Source organism: Athene noctua, chromosome 8, assembly GCF_965140245.1.
Source record: "Athene noctua chromosome 8, bAthNoc1.hap1.1, whole genome shotgun sequence".
Classification (NCBI taxonomy): Eukaryota; Metazoa; Chordata; class Aves; order Strigiformes; family Strigidae; genus Athene; species Athene noctua.
This window is the reverse complement of record NC_134044.1, coordinates 8,275,509-8,287,762: the sequence shown is the minus strand read 5'-3', so window position 1 is coordinate 8,287,762 and position 12,254 is coordinate 8,275,509. Positions and strand designations below refer to the sequence as shown.

General features: G+C 44.4%; 1 protein-coding gene across 1 annotated transcript in view; it reads left to right on the top strand.

Annotated features, from left to right (window-relative positions):
* Positions 1 to 5,084: 5,084 nt before the first annotated feature.
* SPSB4 (splA/ryanodine receptor domain and SOCS box containing 4) overlaps positions 5,085 to 12,254 on the top strand; it is a 93,594-nt gene continuing 86,424 nt past the window's right edge. Inside the window, exon 1 of the mRNA XM_074911980.1 lies at positions 5,085 to 5,495. The gene's annotated coding sequence lies outside the window, so the exon portion shown is untranslated. The remainder of the gene's footprint in view (positions 5,496 to 12,254) is intronic.

The window sequence follows — 12,254 nt, the reverse complement described above, 5'->3', positions numbered from 1 at the left end:
GATTTCTCTCCTGAAATGGACCTTTCTATAGTTGCATTTGGTATAAGGTACTCTGGGAAGTGCTATGTAGTAATACCACTTGAAAAATAAAGCTAGTGCAGAATATGATTACATTCGTTATTAGATTTCAAAGCAGAGACCACAATGCCAGAGTCTTGTGATGTGAGCGAGCTGCCAGTCAGGTTCTGGTGGGGTTTGTGGCACTGTAATCACTTGAAAGGGTCTGATGGAGTTTCAAAGCAAGTTCTGAAAAAATGCCTCTTTGTACCAGAATGCAGCAGGCAGAGCAGGTATGGGCTCTTTGGGCTTCTCAAACAGGACCTACCTCCTCAGAGATTATTCTCAGACAGCGAGTTCTGTGTTTAACCGAATTTAACAACTGGAATTTGCCCTGTTGGTTGTGCAGAACGCAAAATAAGTAAGTAGAATGAGTTTGGGATTGTTTTCAGTACTGTAATAACTATTGCCACTGTTTATCAATTGATTCTGTTGCATCCTCTGAGATGTCCTACCTTGTTTACTGCTAGCACAGGCCAAGTAGTCATAACAGTGTTTAAGAAAAAAACCTTCCCTAAAAACATGGTCCTGTCTTGTTTCTGTGTTGGTAGAAACTTATGGCTATCTATGTCCAAGTAAATTTTGCATGAAGGAAAGGCTTGACAGCCATCTCCACAGAGGAATCTGTTACTTCAGACAGTCCTTGAGACCCTGAGCTCTGATGAAAATAATACATGAGCAAACCAAAAGGGGACTTGAGCTGCTTTCTTCTTGCCTGAGAGTGTATGTGTGTACAGTCTGAGTATTTTTTTTTCTTATCTGGTGTGTTTGAAAAGGAAACTTGGCTATGTTATAGGATATGAAGTATATAGTAAGCTTTGGAAATGTATCTGAGAGTGTGGGTAGCTTTGCTTTTGGATAGACGGACTTTTGACATTTTAAAATAAGCTACTTCTGCGATGTTAAGTATTTCTGAATGTCATCCTTATTTCTCAAATGGGGCATATAGAATCTTTATCCTCTGTTTAGAATCTTTGAACTAATGAAACATATATGCAAGTGCTGATTTCCTAATCTCTGTGGGTTTTCCTCATGGTGGTTGTAGGGGGATGTGCTGTAAGAAGGTAAATTCTAACTTCAGCCCTGTGGCCTGTGGGAGTGAAGCTCAGTCTTAGCAGCAATTTCTCAATTCAGTAAGAGATTCACGTATCCTAGCTTCCTGGTTAATAGTTTTGGTAGACTCCAGGTAGCAGTGGTAAAGTTTGAATTCACTCTTCACTGGCCAGGTCAGAATGAAAACGCTCATGTAGAGAAGCTCTGTCACCAAGATAGTGCTTTGAATGGTTAGAGGAAGGTGTGTGCTTCAGTGTTCCTCTGGATGCGTTGATAGAAATGTCCAGCACTCATGGAAGCACAGCTTTGGGACTGGAGTACTTAACAGATTTAAACTTCTTAGGTGGGAATTTTGTGAACTTTAAACAATCATAGATAAGAGTCTTGTCTTTTCATGTGGATATCTAAAATTTGTGAAGACAAAGTTTTTAATCATAATTCTCAACTTTGCTTCCTGTCTAGGAATGATGATTGTCGTACTGCTGTACCTAAGAGAGCTCTTGCAAATAACACGGGTTGCTTAGGCACTTTAAATAGAAAATACGATGCGGTGAAACATGGTTCTTGCAGTCCATAAATCTCAACAGTGCATTTGTGCTGTCTTGTGGACTTCATGGTGGGCATTGTACATGCTGTCCATTCTGCTGGTGACCTTAGGTTTGCCGCCTTGCTCAACTCTGCCCTCTGCCCTTATCTGGAGCTTGCCCAAAACTCAGGCCTGCATCCAAACAGGAAGAATTCCAGGGATGTAGATACATGGGATATAGAAGCAGTGCCTAAATGATCTTTTGTTGTGAGCTGCTCCTGCCTGTCCTGCAAGGCAGCTCTGATGGCAAAGCCCAGCAGTTGCAGGGCAGGCAGCCTGCATTGCAGCTCAGCCTCGTACTAATAACCGGAGTAGATGTTGCCACACTGAGTATAGCAATGCCCAGAAACCAAGTGGGTAAAAAAATAGTGAATGGATTTGTTATTTAGACAAATCGTAGGGTCAGGGCTCAGTACTTTGTGTGCATAGCAGATGTTTCCTAATTTTCAGTGGAGCTGAAAGTGGATGAAGGTTCACCATGTGGTAAACATGAAACTTAGCCTGAAGTTGAGTCTGTACAGGAAGAACAAAGTTGGGCAGTTCATCTTTCGTGGTCTGTTTGCCAAGCTTAGATGCCAAGATAGAACTTCAAACTATGAATCTCACGTGTGGTACAAGTAGAAAGCAAATTACTGCCTTCTCTCATCTAAATTAACTTTCTTTTTCCTCATCTCTTTTTTTCTTTATGGCACTTACTCTTTCATGGGCAGCTTTTACTGTCAACTGATCTGCCCAGCAATTCCAAGCAGATAGGAGAGGCAGAATATTTCTCACTTGCTTCTCACCTCCTAATGGTGGTGTTTCCCAATCATGTAGAGAAATATATATTATTCCTTTCTGACTGTAGTTTTTATTTTGTGAGGTAAATCAAACCAGTAGACGACTTGGGAAATCGTAGTGATGCACAATGCTTACAATACAGTCTGGGGTCTGCCCTTTGTGGTGCCCACCCAGTTCCAGAAACTGTACCAAGTGGTTGGTTTTGCTGATAGTATGTGTCACAGAGTTTATCTTGGAAGGTTCATAATGTCATTATACAAACGTCCACCTCTTTCTCACCTCCCCAGGTATTGTATGAGATCAGCTCGTAAGAACTGGTGGTATCTACACCAGGTTCGAAGTCTGTTTTAAAACCGTGTTAATATTTTAAAACATTATTATTTCCTATTCTGTTAATGAGCCCTGTGGAGAGGTGTATACATTCTCATCTATATACAAATAGCATGTTTTAGCCCTCATTAATCAAAATGACACATTCTATACCCTCAAGTGTTTTCACATTTGCACATGAAGTGTGTTCCCAAAAACTGTGCTGCCTGATTGATCTCTGCATTGTTCAATTTTCAGACCTAGGTGTCTCAAGCTGGCTGAAAAGATACAAAAGTTGACTTCTAATATGATTTCTTTAATCTTCTTTTGTAGAACTAGTATTACAAACCATGCAGAAAGTCTGTTCAAGTTTGCTTCTTGCATCAATCTTGGCACAGGCAGGAAGGACCACATCCCATTTTACACTGAAAAACATACCGTTTACTGCCAAAAAAAAAGTGTTAGGAAGCACTGCTTGCATGGGGAAAGTGTGTAAGAGAAGTAAGTCTGTCAAAAACTGAGGAAAAGAGAGCAAAACATCCTTCAAGGTGCAGGCTTGCCCAACTTATTCTGTTCAAACATTGCCTGTTTCACGGCTCCTCTCCCAACTGAGTGTGGTGGAACAGACATTAGCCGGTACTCACATCCAAGAGGAGGATTTAAATTCAGCAACTTGTCTGCTAATAAAGAGCACAGACAACTACTCATTTCAAGACTTCCACGTGTGTATATATAAACCAGACAAAGACTGCCTGAGGGAATGGGAGGCAGCAGAAAGCCTTTTCTAGGTTTAAAGAACTGTGGAGCATATAGAAAACTCCCATTCATCCTTTGTATCCCAAGGGCTGGGGGGGGATGGGTGTGTGTGCTGGGTTTGGAGGGGAACTTGAGTTTAGTGCTTCTTTCTGAAATATTTCATCAGGTTCGGGAGCATCTGACCCCTGGAGGCACCTCTAGGTCCCCTCAGAAAGGGTGCTGCCATTATTTTATGCTTTTTTTTTTTTTTTTTTTCCCCACATGGCATGTGTGAAACACACGGCCAGTTTTAGTGCAGCTTGTACTGAGGATTTCTTGACTGAAGACTCCCAAAGAATTTACAGAATTTCCTCTCCATTTTTTTATTTTTTCCTTTAATGGTCAAAGGGTAGGTATTTCTCTTGTCTGGCTCAGTTCTTTCCTATAGGTCTGTCTGAAGACTTTAGTAAAAGAAAGTAAAATAATGTAGAAATCAATATCACCATGAAAGAGTGTGTGTGTGAAATCTTGCCCTCTCCATCAGAAGTATAAGGCATAGGTAGAAGAGCAGAATTTGAGGAAAAATACTTTGTTACCTTTGTAAGTTGTGGGTTTTTTTGGTTTTGTTTTTATTTGGTTGTTTATTTGGTTTGTTTGGTTGGGTTTTTTTCTCTGCAGGAGGCAGCTATTTTATGTCACCTTATGGGTTGCTCTAAAGCCTCTGAGAGGTTACCCTTCTGTTTTTGGAGGAAGTGCCTAGACAGTGTGAAGCAGCAGTATCTGACGTTTCTTGTCACGAATGCTGACCCAGGCACTGTGTGTGAGGGAAAACGCAACATCTGTGTAAACCTATGCTGGTGTTCTGGGGCGGGGGGTTAGAGCCAGCGAGTATTCGGATTAGAAAGCAGTGATTTTCAGGTCGGTGTTTAGGGATGTTAAGGAGCAGGGAAGGAAGCGCTCGCCTTTTGACAGTTTTGTAGCCTGCGCTGGTTTGACAGGACTTGCCTTGCCTGTAGCCTTGTAGAAGACTCGAAGCTTGCCTAGAAGTGTGGGCTTGGTTTTGGCGTCCAGAAGTGTAACCAGAGCTTCACCTGCGTGTCTGTGGCCTGGAGAGATCAAGCAGGGCAGCGCCCTCCGCCCGGGCCCCAGCTCCGTGTGCCCTGGCAGCCCCCCGGCAGCATTTGTCGCGTTTCCCTGCTGCTCCCCCCCGCGAGCGGCCGCGGCCGGCCGGCAGCCTGACGGTGGCGGGGCCCTTTCCCGGCGGCGCGGAGCAGGCTCCGCGGTCGCGCAGCGCCGCGCACCCCCCGCCCGAAGGGCTGCGGAGCCAGGGGGGCGGCGGCGCGGCGTCCTGTCCTCTCTTTTAAGGAAAGTTTGTAGGTGCCCGCGGGTGAGTTCCACGCGTGAGCGGCGGCGGTGCGGTGCGGGGAGCGGGCGCTGCCTCCGCGGGGGCCGGGCCGGGGGGAAGGGGCGTCGCCATCTGTTGTTAATTCCCGGTCATTGGATTAGTAACCCGCGGTGATGAGATCAGCGGGATCGGCTTTCGCGAGGGGGCACGGCGCTGGCCGCGCTCCCCAGCCGCGCCGGCTCTCGCCTGCGGCGGCGGGCGGCCCCGGGGCAGGCAGCGCGCACAAAGCCCGGTAGCCGCCACCGCCCGCCTCGCCGCCGCCGGGCACCGGGCACCGGGCGGGGCTCCCGGGCGGCCCGGCCCAGCCCAGCCGAGCCCCGGAGCCGCCCGCAGCCCACCCCCTTCCCCGGTGCCGGGCCGCGGCGCCTCCCGGCTCCCCCCGGGGCAGCTGCTGGCGGTCGGCGGCCGGATCCGTCTCCCTCCCGGGGAGAGCAGCGTGTGGCGGGGACGCTCCTGCAAGTCGCGGCGGCTGGGCTTTCCGAGTTTGTTTACTTGTGATCCGCGTCTCTTCCTCTGGATTCTTTCTCCTCCCGTAAGGGCTCGGTTGCGCGGCTCCGGGGGGTGTTTATGGTAAGTTTGCGACGGGTGGGCTCCCCTCCTCGTGGGGGTTCTGTGGGATGTTGCACAGTGCGTAGAGGCGAGGTGGCTTTTGTTTTTGTTTTTTTTTTTTTTTCTTTTTTTAAACAGTGCTGCTTTTCAAGCTGGTGTTTAAAGAAATACACTTCTGAGCCGTTTTCTGGTTTATAATGAAATGTTTTACAATAACAATTAGTTTCCTGAGCTAGAAAGGAGAATTATTTCTAGATGTTAGATAGTTACGTTTCTTATAAACTGAGTTTATTTGAGTTTGCGCTGGTGAAAGCAAACCCTCTTGCCTAATGATTGCCACAAGCTAGTATTTCACAGCGGTTACTCCGTGCTTTTCCGCGCAGTAAAAGCCAGACCTCAGTTTAACTGCTCAGACGGATCTGAAATACTAAACTATCTTCTCGGCAAGGGTGAGAGGCGAGCAGACTCCTTGTCAAGTGGAGCCTGAATTTGAGTGCGAGACTTGGCTTTCGACAAAGAAAGGCATTGACAGGCTTTGCCCTCGCGTCGGTTCCGGGGCTCCCGGCCGGGCATGTGGCCGCTGCCGGTGGCGGCTCCGTCCGCGGGCCCCGGGGCCGGGCCGGGCCCCCCGCGCTCCCGGCCGCTCCTGGGAGCAGCAGCCAGGGAGGTCGATGTGGCAGCGTCCATGCTGGCAGCAAATCGGCTTCATTTCTTTGTGTGGAGACTGCTACGGGGGGGGAAAGCGTCCTATGGAGAGAGATGGCCAGCTCCTCCTTCGGTCGCTGGTTCGGTGGTGGCTGTGGCCCTTCGGTGCTTAAGTCATACCTGATGTTTTCACTGTGCTCTGTTTGCCTTCGGTGACAGAAGCAATCCCTGATAAGATATCTCCACGTTGTGAAAGAGCTTATCCTCCTGGGAAAAAACAGCCCTAAAGAGTTACTCGTGATGCCTGTGGCTGAAGCTGGCCAGGCTTGTGCAGCGTGTCTCAAAGGATGCTACATTTTTAATGTTGTTTCTGTAACTAAAGCAGCCCGCCAGGGACGTGAATATCAAATTGCCGTTAGATTATTTGGTGCTGCTGACAGAGTAACGCCAGATACTGTATGTTCTCTTAACAACAAGTGGAAGTTTTATAACTGGCCTTGGTAATGGAAGTCTGGTTTTCTTGGTAGCTAATGTGGCTCAGTGTCGTGCTGCTGACTCTGAATGTCCTTGGATGACCGTCCTGTGCCTCAGTGTCCCTGCCAGGGCTGAGAGGAGGCCTGGTACTCCCCTGCGTCACAAGGATGACAAAACTTCACAGCTCCGTGCCTTGCTGAGGCCCTCATGTGGGTGTTGCTCTGGAAGTACACAGTGGCGCTGCTAGGCTCAGAGCACCCTGCGTTCACACCGACACCATCCTACCAGCGTGCTCTCTGGACTTTTGTCTCTGCAAATGTCACTTCAGCCAGCTTTGAAACGCCGGGCTTCCTCCCCAACAGGCTCTGGGGCTTGGGAGTAATAGCGTAGGGCCACCTTTTCGTGAGGAGATTTTCAAGAGTTGTGAGATTTTTTTTGGTTTTTTTATCGAAGCATAAAACACCCCTAAAGAAGTCCAGATCGAATATCTTGCTTCTTGAAAGAACTAGAACTTCAGATTTTTGGTTTGACCAAATTACAGTCATCTTTGACTTGATTTTGTGCAGCATAGGAATTTCTGAACGATGGGCCATCTCTCCTGCGACTCCACAAGCAGCAGCTCATTAACTTGTCAGGCTTCACTGTTGCTGTGTAAACTTCTGTAATGGATTTTCCATGTACCAAGAAAAATCAAGCAAGCTATTTTTGTCTCACATGTTTGCCTGTCTTCCGTGTATAGGTCACTGTCCCCTTTTTGTAGGGAAGGAAAATAATTTTTTTACAGTAGCATTTGATGCTTTGTTGCAGGACTGTGAGTGATGGTTACTTTGAGTTGGCTTTTTAAAATTCAGACAGCTGGAGACTTCTTCTTTGAGGAGCTGTTTTGCCTATACATTTGAGACTTAGTGACAGCAATCAAGGGAGCATGGCTTTCTGAGATGGTGTTAAAAAGACTTGGTTAAAGTGATTAGCAACATCACGTTAGATACTCAGCTGTCCCATCCTCATAATTCTTGGCAAGAAGAGAGGGGTAGAAAGAGGTTGAAAGAGCCTTTACCAGATTCACGTTCTGTCAGCCATGCTGCGTTTTATCTGTCTTCTCTATTTAGCCTGCTTGGCTGCTCTCTGTTACTGTACTGACATCCTTTACTTGATTCTTTTTGTGCTGGAGCAACATCACTTCAGTGCAGGTTTGAGGCTTTCAGAGTGCTCCTAGGCATGGTAAATAATGGGCATGCAGAGCAGCCTTGATACTCACTTCTGTTTCCTCCCTTGGTTAATGAGGATAAATGCATTCTTCTTAATCGAATATCCATGTAAAGGAAGTCTAGACCTGTTTTCTTTTAGCAGGATTCCCAGGATAGAGATTTGATGTAAATGTTGCTGGACTTTGTGAACTCTGGCCTAAGACCAAGGCAAGACTGATGGTAGAGCAGAGCGGAGGCTGGTGTTGCAGGGGTGCTTACCTTCCTGACACCTCCTGAATAGGAGGCAAACCTGGGCTCGTGGCTCGAGTGGTAAAGGGCACCATGATGGTGAAACTCTGTTTAGATAGACGCAGCTAACTTAGTGTAGTCTCTCTGAACTGTGTTAATGCAGTACACAACTTGAGGTTAGTGGAGAAGTAAGCTATACATGTTGTCTTGGGGACTTAATTATTTAAGTCAGTATAGATCCGTTTTCTGTGATGAAGGCAGTGTTAAGGCTGCCCATTGAACAGTTAACCAATGTTTTGAAGTCAAAACTCAATGTAAGAGTAAAAATATGTAAGGTTGCTATGCATAGCTAAATATTTGCTAATAATTCTGGAAGTTAGTGGTGTTGGAGTTGCTGTTTGAAAAATAAACATGTGCTGTGGATTGGAACTTGCCAGACCAGATAACTACCTCGCCCACACGTATTTTTCGTGGGATTGTGTACATGCTAGTGAATCTGCGTCACTCCCTGCAGCACACACATCCTTCAGGGATGGCTTTAAGCTGTCTTTGTAACGTGCAATTTAGGCAGCTGAGAACTCTTGTCAACTGATGTGCTGTAGGATAAGATGTTAATGCATCATGCGCTTCCTGGAAGAGTAGTTAATGTCTTCAGACTCCTTTAACTTTACTTAACTGATGCCCAGGTCATTTGTGGGAGTTGGTTGGTGATTTGCTTATCTGCTTTTTGCTTTGAAAAGGTGTGTGTGGATCACAAACACGGTTGGTAGACCATATCTTGCAAATCTACCGGAGTATGCCAATCCAAAAGGGCTGAATCCAGAGTTTACCAATAACAAACAATCAACTGTTGTCCTTTGAGAATTTTTTTTTGTTACACTGTCCAAGCTACTGTTGCTTGAAGACAGCTGTGTACTTGACCCGTGCTCTCTCCAGGATAAAAGTATTTCAGGTGGTGTGTGCTATCTGAATCCCGCTTCAAGGTGATGTCTGGTACGATATTAGGAAATGCCTTTGCTTTGCCTCAGCTGCTTGTACTGCTTTACAGCCCACAGTCTTTTAGATTATATGGTGATAAAATTGGGTTTGGGTTTATTTTTTGAGTTTGGAAAGCTGAATATAATCGGTGGCATTCATGATGTATCAAGGAAAAAACCTTGCCCTGAAGACATTTGATTTTAAAGCAAACTGTGTGCCCCCATAGCCTTGGTGGCAGCATGGAAAAATGCATCAGAGGAGAGCAAGAAAACGTGGCTTGTTTTTGCATGCTGTGCTGCATAAGAGAGTGCAGTGCTTGTGAGGTGCCATGATTTTGAGCTAAGAACTGCAGTTAACATTTGGCTAGCAATACTTGTAGCCAAAACACAGCCATTGGGTTTTAATCCTCTGCCCTATTAAAGCCTGGGCCTGCCAATCAGGAGGGCTGAGTAGAGCTTCTGCTTTCCTTCCTTTGACTCCTTTTGCACCAGAAATGGTGTAGTGATGGGTTAAAATTTAAATTTACATGTGTGTATATTTGGGGTGTGTGTATATCTTTTTTAAATGGATGTCATCTTTGCCTCAGAGGCTCCTCAGTTGAGCTCCTAATTTATGTTAAATTTCTGCATTTCAATTCTACATAATTTGCTGTTTTCTCGCCATAGCAAAGAAAAGAATGAGGGAGAGTTATATGTGTTTTCTTTCTTAGTAAGAGGAGAGGTGCCTAGGCTAAACATGGGTGCTCAGCTGTGGCCTAAATGTGTTCATACTGAAGTCACTTGAACTTAGACCAATGCTGAGCAGTATTTTGTATATTTATTTTGATTTTCTCTGCTTATATTGTGTATCATTGGGTTGAATGTCATGGAGTAATCCTACTCATGACTGATGTCAGATGACAAGTTTTATTGTGTTGCCCTGCAGAGTGCGGATGACTTTAGTGACTTTATCTTTGAGCATTTGTCAGAGGCTGAAGTGACAAGTAGGCTTTGGTGTGCAGTAGAAGCACAGCAATGTATGAAATCCATCTTTGAGATGATTGCAAACTAATTTTTTCAGAGCTGTTGCAGCAGATTCTTTTGTTGAGTTTGTTTTTATAATTTAAGTATATACATTTGCAAAAGCTTGTTCTAATACTCCCTGTCTTATTTTACATTCTCAAAAGTCTGGCATGCGTTTGTCTTCTGTGAGGCTGGGTTGTCCCTTTCTATGGTAACAGTTCCTGAAGGAGGTCTCACAAAGGGATTTTGAAAGAGAGAAAAGGCTGCCCGTATTTATGGTGTCTTGTCAGAAGAACGAGGATTTCCGTCCTGCAGGAACAGCTCTGTGCCCTGGGACCTCACCAGGGTCCGAACTGCAGTAGGCTCAGTCTCCTGAAACCCCTCTTGGTGGGCTGGGCAGCCTGGACCTCCTGTCTCTACAGGGCAGCAGTAAGGACTGCTCATGGACACTTTGCCATTTTATTTCTTCAGTAGTTTTTCCACTTTGTACCGGAATGTATCAAAGCTCTGTGCGAGGGGGGAAAGGGAAGCTGGTACCTAGTGACCATTCAGGCTGCTCCTACACCTAGCAGCAGCGGCTGCCTCATGTCACTTTTCTTGTTTTTCTTGTGATTAGACTAGGATGTTGAGCAGTCTAAGCAATGCTGTTTCATTTATTTATTTATTTCAAAAATTCAGTAGCCTTTGTTAAAAATGGTTTCTTGAATATTTAAAAATAAGCATATTCAGAATTGCTCTTTCAAGGGGGCGTTAATCGTGAGAGCACTTGCATAGCTTTAGGCGTGGAAAAAGGTGAGATTTTTCAAAGCAGCTGAAAAGTTTAGGTACTCAATTTCCATTTTAATTTAACTGTTTCTCCTCCATGTCTTCTTCAATGCATGCAAAACCAAATTGCCTCTAGTGGAAGGATACGTTTTTTCATTAGATATCGGAGGTCATAATTTCAAAAGAAAGCCTTTTTGCACAAAGTATTTACATCAGTGGTACATTTCATACTGAGAATGTGTTGTCCACAGAAATCTCTAAGTGGTGTTTATAGGCATAGTCGTGATCTGTGTGGTTTTTTATTTTTTCTTTAAGAATATTCTGAAAAATAGTTTTATTGAGGAAGGACAGAATGGCTTGGAAGAAAGATAGCTGGTTTTGTCTTTGAACACTGAACTAATTTCCCAAAATCTTGGAACTTATTTCCTAATTAAATAAACTATTTTATGACAGAAGCCACACGAAATTAAACAATAAAAGCACAATGTTGTCAGTGAGGATGGTATTATTTCACAGGTGAGAAAATGCTGTGACAGTCAAACCTATGTATAGCCGAGGAAATAGCTGGATTAAGTGTTGGGGAAAGGGAATTTTGAATTTTGAGTGTTAACTGTTTTGTAAAGTACTATCTAAATAATGAAAGGTTTTTTGTTTTGAGAATTACTTTAAGACTAGCTTGGACATACAGAATAATCTGGGGGCCAGTATTGATACTTCAGAAAGTTTGTTTTCCAAGTTAAATATTTTAGACTCCGTTTCCAGAATAAGCTCTGCTCTGTTCCTTGCCAAAGGCTGTCATGTGCTTTTGGCAGCAGAATCATTGCAGTATTTTGAAGTTAATAGTTGCTTCAAAATAAAACTCAAATATTAATTTGTTCATAGTAGTATTTCTTGCTTAGTATTGTCATTGCATATAATTTTGTGGTGTATCCTGTATATGTTTTCTTTTATGCGAATTGTTGGCTCAAGTTAAAAATGATCCAAAAATTCATTGTAGTAATCTGGGGATTTAAGAGTTAAAATTGAAACCTGGTTTTATGGCATTATTTGTGTTTTATTACTTATTTTCTGCCTGAGACAGTTAATTGAGGTTAAAAAAAGCCCATTAAAATTTACTCTTTGGTTATCTTTAAAAGTTTACCCTTATTTAACCTGTAAAAAGATGTAGCTTTTTTTTTTTTAGATTTGTGTAACATATTTACATGGGGAACTGAGTATCTGTTTTCCGTGGTTTATCACCAGTCCACTTTGGCCTTAAATTGAGGATCTCAGTGTGGGATACTGGCACATGCTCAAGTTTTCCAAGACCCTGGGAATATTTTGGGGCTCCAGCTAGTTCTCTTGGGCAGGGGCTGTTATTTCATCCTTTGCATAGGAAAGAAGCAGCAGCAGTAGGCCCTTTGGACATGTGTTAATCCTGAGACCATTGATAAATTAAATTCTGACCTTTGATGTTTTCATCCCATGCTTTAGCAAAGTCC